This window comes from Molothrus ater, chromosome W (genome assembly GCF_012460135.2).
Source record: "Molothrus ater isolate BHLD 08-10-18 breed brown headed cowbird chromosome W, BPBGC_Mater_1.1, whole genome shotgun sequence".
NCBI classification, from domain to species: domain Eukaryota; kingdom Metazoa; phylum Chordata; class Aves; order Passeriformes; family Icteridae; genus Molothrus; species Molothrus ater.
In genome coordinates, this window is record NC_050510.2 from 4,656,455 (window position 1) to 4,667,156 (window position 10,702).

At 43.3% G+C, this 10,702-nt stretch overlaps 1 long non-coding RNA gene across 1 annotated transcript; it reads left to right on the forward strand.

Annotated features, from left to right (window-relative positions):
* Positions 1-267: 267 nt before the first annotated feature.
* LOC129047003 (uncharacterized) lies at positions 268-2,073 on the forward strand. The gene is made up of 2 exons (XR_008508928.1): positions 268-813; positions 1,661-2,073. It is a non-coding gene; the product is annotated as an uncharacterized LOC129047003 (long non-coding RNA).
* Positions 2,074-10,702: the final 8,629 nt, after the last annotated feature.

A 10,702-nucleotide genomic window follows, 5' to 3' on the forward strand; every position in this document is an offset into this window, starting at 1 on the left:
TGACGCTGGTGGGCGGGCTCGTAGAGGCGGGATTGAGGGGCGGGGCCGCGAGGATGGCGAAACCGGGGGCGGGGACCGCGGTAGCCGGGACAGCAGGGACCAACGGGATGGCAAAGGCGGGGATGGCGGGAGCAGTGGGAGGGGCTGTGGGGTCCGGTGGGGTGTCTGGGGCCGAGGGGACAGGTGTCGGGACCGCGAGGGCGGGGGTCGGGGCGGCAAGAGTGAGCAGGACTGCGGGTACCGGAGTCGTGGGGTCCGATAGGGAGGTGGGGGTCGTGTCCCGTTCTAGACTCGCGGCGGCAAGGGGCGGACTCCCAGCAGGAGCGGAGTTCGGCGGGGCGACTGCTGCGGGCATCCCCCTTGCAGCAAACAGCTCAACCAGCGCCCTGCAAGCTGGGACCAGCTCTTCGGCAGCCATATCCCTCCGGGAGATACTATTAAAGAGCCTAATTCCAACTGGGTCCCAAAAGTCTCTGGTAAAGACGGCTGAACGGTCAGCATTTGGGAACTTAATTAAAGTCCATTCTAAGAGTTTTTTAACTCCTGTTTCGGTAATTGACTTGGCATAGAACTTAATAAATGCTTTAGTTGCTTATAGAGATATCTGTCGTGGGCAGAGTGAGTTTGTCCCATTATTAGACCAGTGTGTTACCAACCTCGATGTCGCAGAAGCAGTGTCCTCAATCAGAGCTCCGTCGCGGGGGCTGGCCAGACACTCCAGTCGGGGCTCAGGAAGCTGCGTTCAGGTCCCTCCTCAGAGCTCCGGTTTTAGGCGTCGCTTGGCAATGACTTTCCGTGCTCAGGACCTCGCAGGTAGGTCTGCACTCAGAGCTCCAGTGCGGGCGGTGCTTTCCAGCGCTCGTCTGGTGCTCGGGGCGCGTGGCAGAGTCCCTCCTTAGAGCTCCGGTCAGCGCTGCTCATCAACGTGTCCGTGCTCGAGGGATGCCATGGCAAACTTCCTCAAAGAGTTCCAGGTAGCTGCTGCGCGGCAGCGGCCACCCGTGCTCGAGGACCGCCAGGCAATTTCCTCCGAGAGCTCCAGGCAGTCGCTACGTAGTAACGACTCCCTGTGCTCGAGGTGTGCCTTGGCAAAATTTAAGAGCTCCGGCTTTCACGCTGCGCAGCAACGGTATGCCGTGCTCACGACACCTTTAAGGCGGCTATAACTGGTCTTTTAGTTACCGTGCATGGAGAAGTCTCCCACAGGTGGAAAAGCTGAACTGGCCCTTTAAACACGTCTGGGCACCAGTCTGTTGGTGCGTCGGGGGTTGCACAATCGGGACAGACGGAGACGAGAGATCTCTGATGCCAGGTCGTGGAACTTGCGGTTTATTGCAAAGGGCAGGGGTGCAGGGCCCTGCTGGGAGCTGCCAGCCGCAGCTCGGAGCAGGCCCGAGAGAAGAGAGGGGTAGAGAGGATGAGAGGGTAAGAGCGTAAAAGCATAAGAGAGTAAAAGGGGGTAAGAGAATAAACAGGGTGTGAAAAATGCATGTATTTTATGATTGGCTTTTTGCAAATATTAAAATGAATATTATATGTGTTGTGTTATAAAGTAATGCTGTATTAGTTTTCTTAAGTACTGTGTTAAATATAGTTTTAGGTTATAAAAATTGTTAAAATAGAAACGATGCTATGTAGGATACTTTTTTTTTTTAAAAAGGACTCGCAGCGAGATAGCAGCCACAGGACACCTAAATCTTTCAGAGAAGAAGAATTTATGGCCCTCTTATCAGAAGAAACCAACTTCTTCCCGCCTCGAAGGCGCTGTTAGGATTTGGAGGAAGAAGTTGACGATAACCAGACAGAATCCTGTATTTGAATAGAATTTATGCATCATGTATGAAGTGTATGAATATGCAACAGGCTATTGTTTTTAAGGGTTAATCCTTTGTTAACGGGTGTCCTTTTTTGGGCTCGTGCTGCCCAGAAAAAGGTACCCGGACGTCCGTAACTCTTTGTCTTTATTGTCTCATATTGTCCTAATTCAGTTTGTCCAAATTATTATTACTCTAATTGTATTACTATTTTTATAATCATTTTATTACTATTAAACTTTTAAAATTTTGAAAACAAGTGATTGGCGTTTTTCACAATTTGGTAGCAGAGGATGGTTAACACCTCGCTGCCGGTGCTTTAGGAGAGTCAGAGTGGGGAAGGCGCGCCCTGCCCTATTTGGCAGCCTCGATCTGTCTCCCCTGAAGTGACCGACAGATGCAGGTTACGATCTGTGGACAAAAGGAGGCAATAAAACAAAGAGAAGGGAAAAAGGCTCCCTACAACCGCGGTAATTGGCCCCCTAAGACTAGTAGTGTGCACGAAGAACCCGGGAAGGAAAAAGGATTGGTAAGTATTTCTCGGGGGGGGCAGGTACAGGGGGATGAATGTGTATGAATGAGAGGCGGGCTGGTTGTCCCAGACCTGCCAAGTGAGTGTGGAAGTCTCCCATGCTGCGTTTCTGTCTTTTCGTGAGAAAAGCGGCCAGTAAAGAGACGAATCAAGTGATAAGAGAGTGAAAGAATCCCCCGGGGTAACTGGGACTGGGTCTCAGGGAGGGGTGGGACCCCTCGGAGGTAGGGAGCAAGGTTTCCTAGCCCAATCCACTAGGAAACGGGACAGGAGGGGCCCCTAAAAACCTGCTGGGCTGAGGGATTTATATTCCAAGAGCATCCAAGAGCAGGGTTGAGCAGAATTCTGTTGGAGTGAGGATATGCCCGAGAACACTCAGGGTGGGACAACACAGCTGGGTTGAGGGATATCCAATAGCACCGGGACTGGTCAGTAACACCTAAACTTGTAATAGGTGATGTGAAAGTAAAAGGTACGTTATTGTTGTTTTGTGGTGTGTGAGAGTGAGTCACACACAAAGTCAGCCTCAACTTCCCGGGCGGGTGGGAAGGGGGAGGCAGTGGAAAGAAGAGTGAGTGACCCGCACACCAGGCTATTGTTCCCGGGTAGGTGGGAACTTTTGGGCCGAAGGGAGTGAGTGACCTACACACCAGGCTATTGTTCCCGGGTAGGTGGGAACTTTTAGGCCGAAGAGAGTAAGTGACCTGCAAACCAAGCTAGTTTTCCCCGGGTGTGTGAGGGGGCCATAGCTGAAGAGTGTGAGTGACACACAGACAGACTCACAGGTGAACGGGCACTGGAGGCAGCAAGAGTCAGTGCCCTTCCTGGAGGCCCGGAGATACTGAGACCTAGAGGCCAACCCCAGGGCGAGGGGTGCCATAGGGACCCGTGATTTTCTGGCGACAGGGATCCACTTTGTGTCTTGAGGGTGTGAAGGAATGTGTAAAAGTGAATGAGAAATAGAAGTGAGTGAATGTAGACGGATGAAAGTATAGGTAATGTGGATTGTGCATTTTAAGCCTTACCATATCTCCTTGGAGGGAGGTGTATTGTATTGAAAAGCAGTGTTAGAAAAAGTTGGGGTTTTTTTGAGTGTAAGTAGTTGAAAGAAAAGTGGTATTTAAGTTGTTAGTAAAAAGTGGAAAACAGAAGCAGGGGACGAATAGATAGAATATTGAGAAATGGGGCAGAAATCCAGTAAGGTGGATACGAGAAAGAAAAGCGAGAAAAAATTACCAACAGAAATACCCCAAGATAGCCCATTGGGAGTTATGTTAGCAAACAGAAATACAACTCCTTGCAAAATACAGGGTATGTAGATGTTGATGAGAAAAAACATGCAAACTTGTGAATTACATACTCTAAAAAGAGCATTAGAATATTTAACACAAAAGAAAGGAGTTATATATTGATTCAAGGTATGCCTTTAGAGTAGCACATACCTTAAGAAAAATTTTAAAAGGGAGATTACTTAATTCAAGAGGAAAAGGATTAGTACATGAGAAACTTATCTTAGAGGTTTTAGAGGCATTAAAATTACCTAAGAGAGATAGCTATAGTGCATATTAAGGGACACCAAAAGGTAAAGACCCCAGAAATAAGGGGAAATAATGTGGCAGATCAAGAAGCTAAAGATGCAGCAGAAAATGGAGCTGAAAGAGTTAATATTAAATCCAAATGAGGAAAAATTGGAAATTCCAAAGTTTAAGGAAGCAAAAAAGGGGAATTAAAACAAGACAGGTGGGGAACAAGATAAATCAGGGAAATAGAAACATCTTGATGAAAGACAATTAGATAATAAAATGCTTACTAGGGAATAGCAGAGGACATGTATCAAAAAGCCCAGTGGGATACTCGGGCTTTGTGTGATCGTTTTTTTAAGGAACTATGGGTGCATTGAGATTTTTGGAGTAGAAAAGCAAGTAACTGAAAGATGTATAATTTGCCAAAAGATAAATAAAAGGGTGATGAGAAAAACAACATGAGAAGGTCGTGACTTAGCTCGTCGACCATTTCTAAGTAACCAAGCAGAAGTTTGGATTTGTTAAGCTCTGGATTTATTTGTAAAAAACGTTTAATCAAGAAGAAAAAGAGTACACCACATGCTGGGGAGGGGGGAGGTTGTAAGAAAATAACATTTTTGAAAAGCAATAAAAAAAAAAAAACAAAAAAACCAGGGAAAGTATAAAGTTAAGAACAAAAATATTACCTCATCCATTCCCGTCTGTTCCCCCACTCGTTCCCAGCTGCACCACCCCCCCCAGCCCCTGTGCCGGCTCCGGCACAGTCCGTCTGTCCCAGTCCGGCCGCCTGGCCTGCGGCCGCTCCGCTGGCCGTGCCGGGGGGTGGGGGTCTGTCCTGCCGTGTGGACCATGGTTACCGCGCTGACTGCACCGAGGGGGGGTCCCGTCTGTCCCGTCTGTCCCATCTCCGGGTGCCCTGACTCTGGTCGGCTCCCGCCGCTGCTGCCGGGGTCAGTCGCCTGCTTTGTCTCTGCCGGATCAGCCATGTGGCGGTGATTCACGCTCCAGCTCGGTCTGCACCAGAACAGCCCCTCGGGCGATCCCGGCTGCAGACCCCGCCTTTGGAGGACCCAGACCCTGAGCTGTGCCGAGTCCCCCGTCCTGCCCTGAGCTCCGTTCCCTTAGTAACCACAGCTCCGGCTGCTCAGGGGAACTCTCTAAAGGAATCACCTTATCGAAACACTAAAAGTTCAGTTAAAAGAAAGCCCTCTCCAGATTCTGCCTAGAAATATGGGAGAAAGGCTATAGAAGATAAAAATCCAAAAAGAATGGGATAAAGGGATTAGTCTATTTCCATTAAGAGAGGTTCTCATAGGAAGGGACGGACCAGAGTTTGTAAACGCTCCTTTGACTTCGTCTGAGGTCTGAAATTTTAAGAAATAAATAAAAGGGATATTTAGAGGATTCCATAGGCATAGCTGAACAATTAGACCAATTTTTAGGTCCAAACATTTATACTTGAGAAGAGATGCGGTCTGTAATGAAAATAATATTTTTCTCAAGAAGAAAGGTAATTAATCAGAGCAACTGAAATAAAAGCTTAGGAAAAAGATAATCCACGGGGACCCCCAGAGAAGACAAAATGTCAATTGTACCTCCTAAATAAAGTTAAAATATTGAGGAGGAGAATAAACACATGAATAATTCTCGTAATTGCATAATCAAGAGAATGAGACAACATATCAAAGGCGAAATGCAAAAACAAAAGGTTTTTGAGAGACAGCTTTTAGAAGAGAAAGAAGAAACTCCAACTAAATAGATAAACAAACTTAAGAGAAATAGGAAAATGGTCCTAAGTAAGCAGAAGATCTGAAAATCTTTAAAGAGATGGGCACATAGGAGGAATAGGGAGGTCATAGGCTCGAATTTTTTTTGGGGGGACAAATACCATCTGGAGCCTGTGATAACTTTAAAAGTGGGTCCCCAAGAAGAAGAATTAGAATTTGTAATAGACACAGGGGCAGAGAGAACCTGCCTGTTATATGTTACAAAAGTTATAGTGTAAGCAAACATATAGTGAAAGTAACAGAGGCAAAAAGAGAAAGTTTTACATTTCTGGTCATTAAAGATGTGGTAATTGAGAGAAGAAACTAGAATTTGGATGGGAGATGTCTTATTGGTCCCAGAGGCAGGTAGCAATTAATTGGGAAGAGTCTTACAAGTGCAATTAAGAATAGGAGTTATATCAGAAAATGGGAAAATGACAGCTAGAGTTTTAAAATTAGGCCAAGAAGATGAAGGAAAAAAAAAATCAACAAAGAAGTTTGGGCTGGAGAAGGAAATAAGAGAGGATTAAATATCAACCCCATAAGGGTTACAATTGAGAGAGAAGATTGTCCCATACGTGTACGTCAGTTGTTGCCTTCTTGTGAAGGCCGCGATGACCTGGTTTCAGAGTCCAGCACTGCGATCTCCTCCTTGGGATCCTTCGTGGCCAATAACGGACGCTAACACCAATGTGGTGGACGGTTAAAGGCGTTTATTGAGGGGTCTCAAGGGTATTTATGGACTAAGGGGTTTCTCTACGTCAGACAGGGGTTTGGCTATACTTTCTAGGGTTAGTATGGAGTGGAAAGTTACTGGCATCTATAGGTTAGGGGGGCTACATGTTTGGCTACATTCCAAGGGTGATCCTTATCTATGGGGAGAGGGGGCAGAAGGATTCCTGTAATTTTCCGTCACAGCCCGAAATCTTCCGAACGCCTGTCCCTAGCCTACCACAGTCAGTATTCTGTATCTTTAGAAGGACAAGAAACTTTGAAGCCAGTAATAGAAAGACTAATAAAGGATGGGACATTAGAACCTTGTATGTCTCCTCATAATATCCCTATTCCCCCAGTAAAGTCTGATGGGAGTTATAGACTAGTACAAGATTTAAGGGAGGTTAATAAAAGAACTCAGACTCACTACCCAGTGGTAAAATATCTTAGACACTTAATAAATAAAAGTAGCTGGAAACTCAACCACGAGAAAATTGCAAGAATTTTATTCCTTCTCCCTCCCTCTTCAAAGAGGGAGATCAGAAAATTACCTAGATTATTGAAATATTATAGATTATAGATTGAGGGGTACACACAGGTAGCAAAATTTGTGTATGAAAAAAAATTGACAGAAAGAGATGATATAAAACAGACCAAAGAAGATATTGTTAAATTAAAAGAGTTAGGTTAAAACCAGCCTAAGTACTAGCTTTAAGCTTACCCTTGTTTGAAAAATCCTTTATCATTTATACATAAATACAGAAAATGGAGTAGCTCATAAAATTTTAATTCAGGAGTGAAGAAGAGTAAAAAATATCTAGTAGCTTATATCAAAAGATGTTAGACCCAGTAAGCCACAGCTAGCCAGTATGTATTTAAGTTATAACAGCTACAGCAATCCTAGTAAAAGAAAGTTCTAAGCTTACTTTTAGAAGTAAATTAGTTAAATTCGCCTTGTACCGTCTGAGGTGTGTTGAATCAAAAAAAAAAAAAAAACAACAAAAAACAGGTAAGAAGGAAAGAAAGAGAGAAGTTGAAGTAGGGAGGTAGTTCGCAAACTCTGAGATGTTAGAATGTGGAGTGATGACATCTTGGTGCTAGAAGAGAGCAGGAGTGTGAATGCGGGTTTTTTGCATGAAAGGCAGGGAAGTGTCTTAACACATGGTTGTTAGGAGGTTATTCAGTGCCGAACTGGGGTCCAGAAAGAGTATAGCAGAACGGGCCCTCCTTGAAGAGAAAAGAGGATAAGTTGACTAGAGAAAGAAAAAGAATGTCAGGAGCACCTGAGGACGCCAAGTTTGGGGTTGTCAAAGTTGGGAGGTGTCTGATCGCTCCCCACGAGCGGCGGGGTCTCGGAGGCTGCGGCAGAGACCGATCCATGGAGGTGACCCGGCGGCGGCCCTCGGAGCAGAAGACACAGGTTTGCCAGCCAGGAGCGGGCTGGCTCCGTGGCGGAACTGCCGGGGTGGCTCCCAGACTGCCAGGGTCCCGAGTCGAAGATGGCAGAGTCGGCCCCGGTAAGTGGGCCAAGAGAGAGAGAGAAGGAAAGAGAAAGAGAGAGAAGAAGAGAGAGAGAAGGCAAAAGAGACCCAAGGCATGCCCCCAGGGTCCCCATGCCCGTGGCTGTTCTCCCCTGCTTCAGCCCTGCAGCGAAGTGGCAGCACCGGGGGAAGGGCGAAGAACAGCATTGACAGCAAGGCCGTGAAGAGAGGGGGAGGGGGCTAGCACTAAAAGATAAAATCAAAGCAGAAATTGATGACTCTCCAAACCTCACAAAGTGGGTTTGTTTTTCTTAAGTAAGTGGGTTTTTTTCTTTTGTGTGTTTTGTTTGCTGTTAAAAAGATGTTTTTTTTCCTGAAGAATGGGTTTGTAAAGCTAAAACAATTAAATGTTGCCCGAAAAGTAAAAAGCAATAGATGTGATACATCTCGTGTTGAAATTGGTCAGGCTTTTCTTATTTAACTAACTGTAACTCACAGAAAGAAAAATTTGCCCCTGCAGCTATTAGCACAGCTGGATACAAGAAGAAGAGGCTGCTGTAGAGAAAGCTTTTAGCTAAACCCAGAAAGTTTAGAAGAAAAGCGAATAGTAGAAATTAATGCAGTATTGTCTTTCTTTTATTACTATGCTATTAAGAAGTCCTTTCCAGGTACTACTGAAACAACAATCGGAATCATGGAAAGAGGGTGAATTAATGCCAACAGAATCAAAAGACTTGTGAAGAAACCTGAAAAATAGACTATCACATTTAAACCGAGTGATACCGAACTGACTTTCCAATAGGGACTGAGTGGTAATAGTTTAAAAAAACCCAAATGATCCAAGAAATGTACAAAGAATAACACTGAAGTAAGAAGTAAGACAATGCTTATATCACTAGTTTCAAACACTGCCTGAATAAAACATCTCCTTTGGAGAGGAATACTTCAGATAAAAAGATCAAGACTGTTTTTGTATTCTGACCTTAGCCTGTGAATTGTACAGGGGAGAAGGGGAATTACTATTTCCATTAGTAAACTTTATTTGATTCATTCCAATACTGGACATGCTAGCTGGGTTATAAGTAAATGCTTGAATTGTGGGAATAATTAGTATTGTGGTTCACAAAATTTATGCTCTTATTGCAAAAAGTGTTAAAGTAATAACTTTGTTTTGTAGATGAGAATTATTAGTGCCTGTTGAATGAGAGATACCTGAGAAACGGTAAGAGACCACAGTTAAAGAGTGTCAAAAACAATTTGCCTAGAAAATAGTTAAGAGAAAGTGACAAGGAAATAGAGGGCAAGACCAGATTGGCCTCTGTATTTCGCCACCAAGAAGATCAAATATACCTGCTGTGGGTTGCAACCTCACAGGCATGGGAGGTGGGAGTATAAGCCATACTGGACCTCTGTTATTCCTGTTTCTGGCACTCATTTGTTGTCTTTTCCCTTTCAGGATACGAGCAAGATTGTGTCACAAATGCTACAGAAAGCATCACATAGAAAGAAACCAAAGTTCCTCTTTTATTACACACACCTATGTCAACAACCACTGTTATAACCCATCCAAATTAAGAACCTGTAGGCAAAAAAGAGAAAATTATTAGATTACAAGAAACCTAAGAAAAAGTGGTAATAGATTTGGAATTAAATGTCCAAAAAGAGAGAGATGGATTTGTCTTACATTTAATCTTGAAGAGACAGTTCAAGATTTAGTAAAAAAACAAATAGTAAATGAAAAGGTAAAACCAGCACAGCAATTTAACTCTGTATTGACCCCAAAGTATCTATTGAGTCGTATTACAAGACTCCAAGCAGTTATAGAAATGATAGCAAATAAAGCCGCCCAGGCATTAGAGTTAATATCAAGTCAGCTAAGCCAAACAAAACCTGTAGTGTATCGGAATAGGTTGGCTTTAGACTATTTATTGGCAAAAGAAGGGGGTGTTTGTAGAGAGTTTAATATGTCAGATTGTTGAAGATTGATGACCACAGAAAAGTCATTCTAGCAAAAGCGAAAGAAATCAAAGAAGAAAAATATATATATGCATATAATAACGCAAGTACCAGTCCAAAATAATTAGAAAACAATGTTAAAACCTAGCTGGTGGGGTAATGTATTAGAAGAAATTAAGATCTTTCATTTTATGTGTTACAACTGTTTTTATATCTCTTCCTTGTGTAATCCCCTGTTTTATTTTGCCAGCATAGTCCAGAAGATGCAAGTAGATAAGAAATATTGCTCAAGCCAAATGATTTACAAAGAATAAGAGTGGGGATTGTGAAAAATGCATGTATTTTATGATTGGCTTTTTGCAAATATTAAAATGAATATTATATGTGTTGTGTTAGAAAGTAATGCTGTATTAGTTTTCTTAAGTACTGTGTTAAGTATAGTTTTAGGTTATAAAAATTGTTAAAATAGAAACGATGCTATGTAAGATACTTTTTTTAAAAAGAAAGGACTCGCAGCGAGATAGCAGCCACAAGACACCTAAATCTTTCAAAGAAGAAAAATTTATAGCTCTCTTATCAGAAGAAACGAACTTCTTCCCGCCTCGAAGGCGCTGTTAAGATTTAGAGGAAGAAGTTGACGATAACCAGACAGAATCCTGTATTTGAATAGAATTTATGCATCATGTATGAAGTGTATGAATATGCAACAGGCTATTTTTTTAAAGGGTTAATCCTTTGTTAACAGGTGTCCTTTTTCCGGCGTGCTGCCCAGAAAAAAGTACCCGGACGTCCGTAACTCTTTGTCTTTATTGTCTCATATTGTCCTAATTCAGTTTGTCCAAATTATTATTACTCTAATTGTATTACTATTTTTATAACCATTTTATTACTATTAAACTTTTAAAATTTTGAAAAC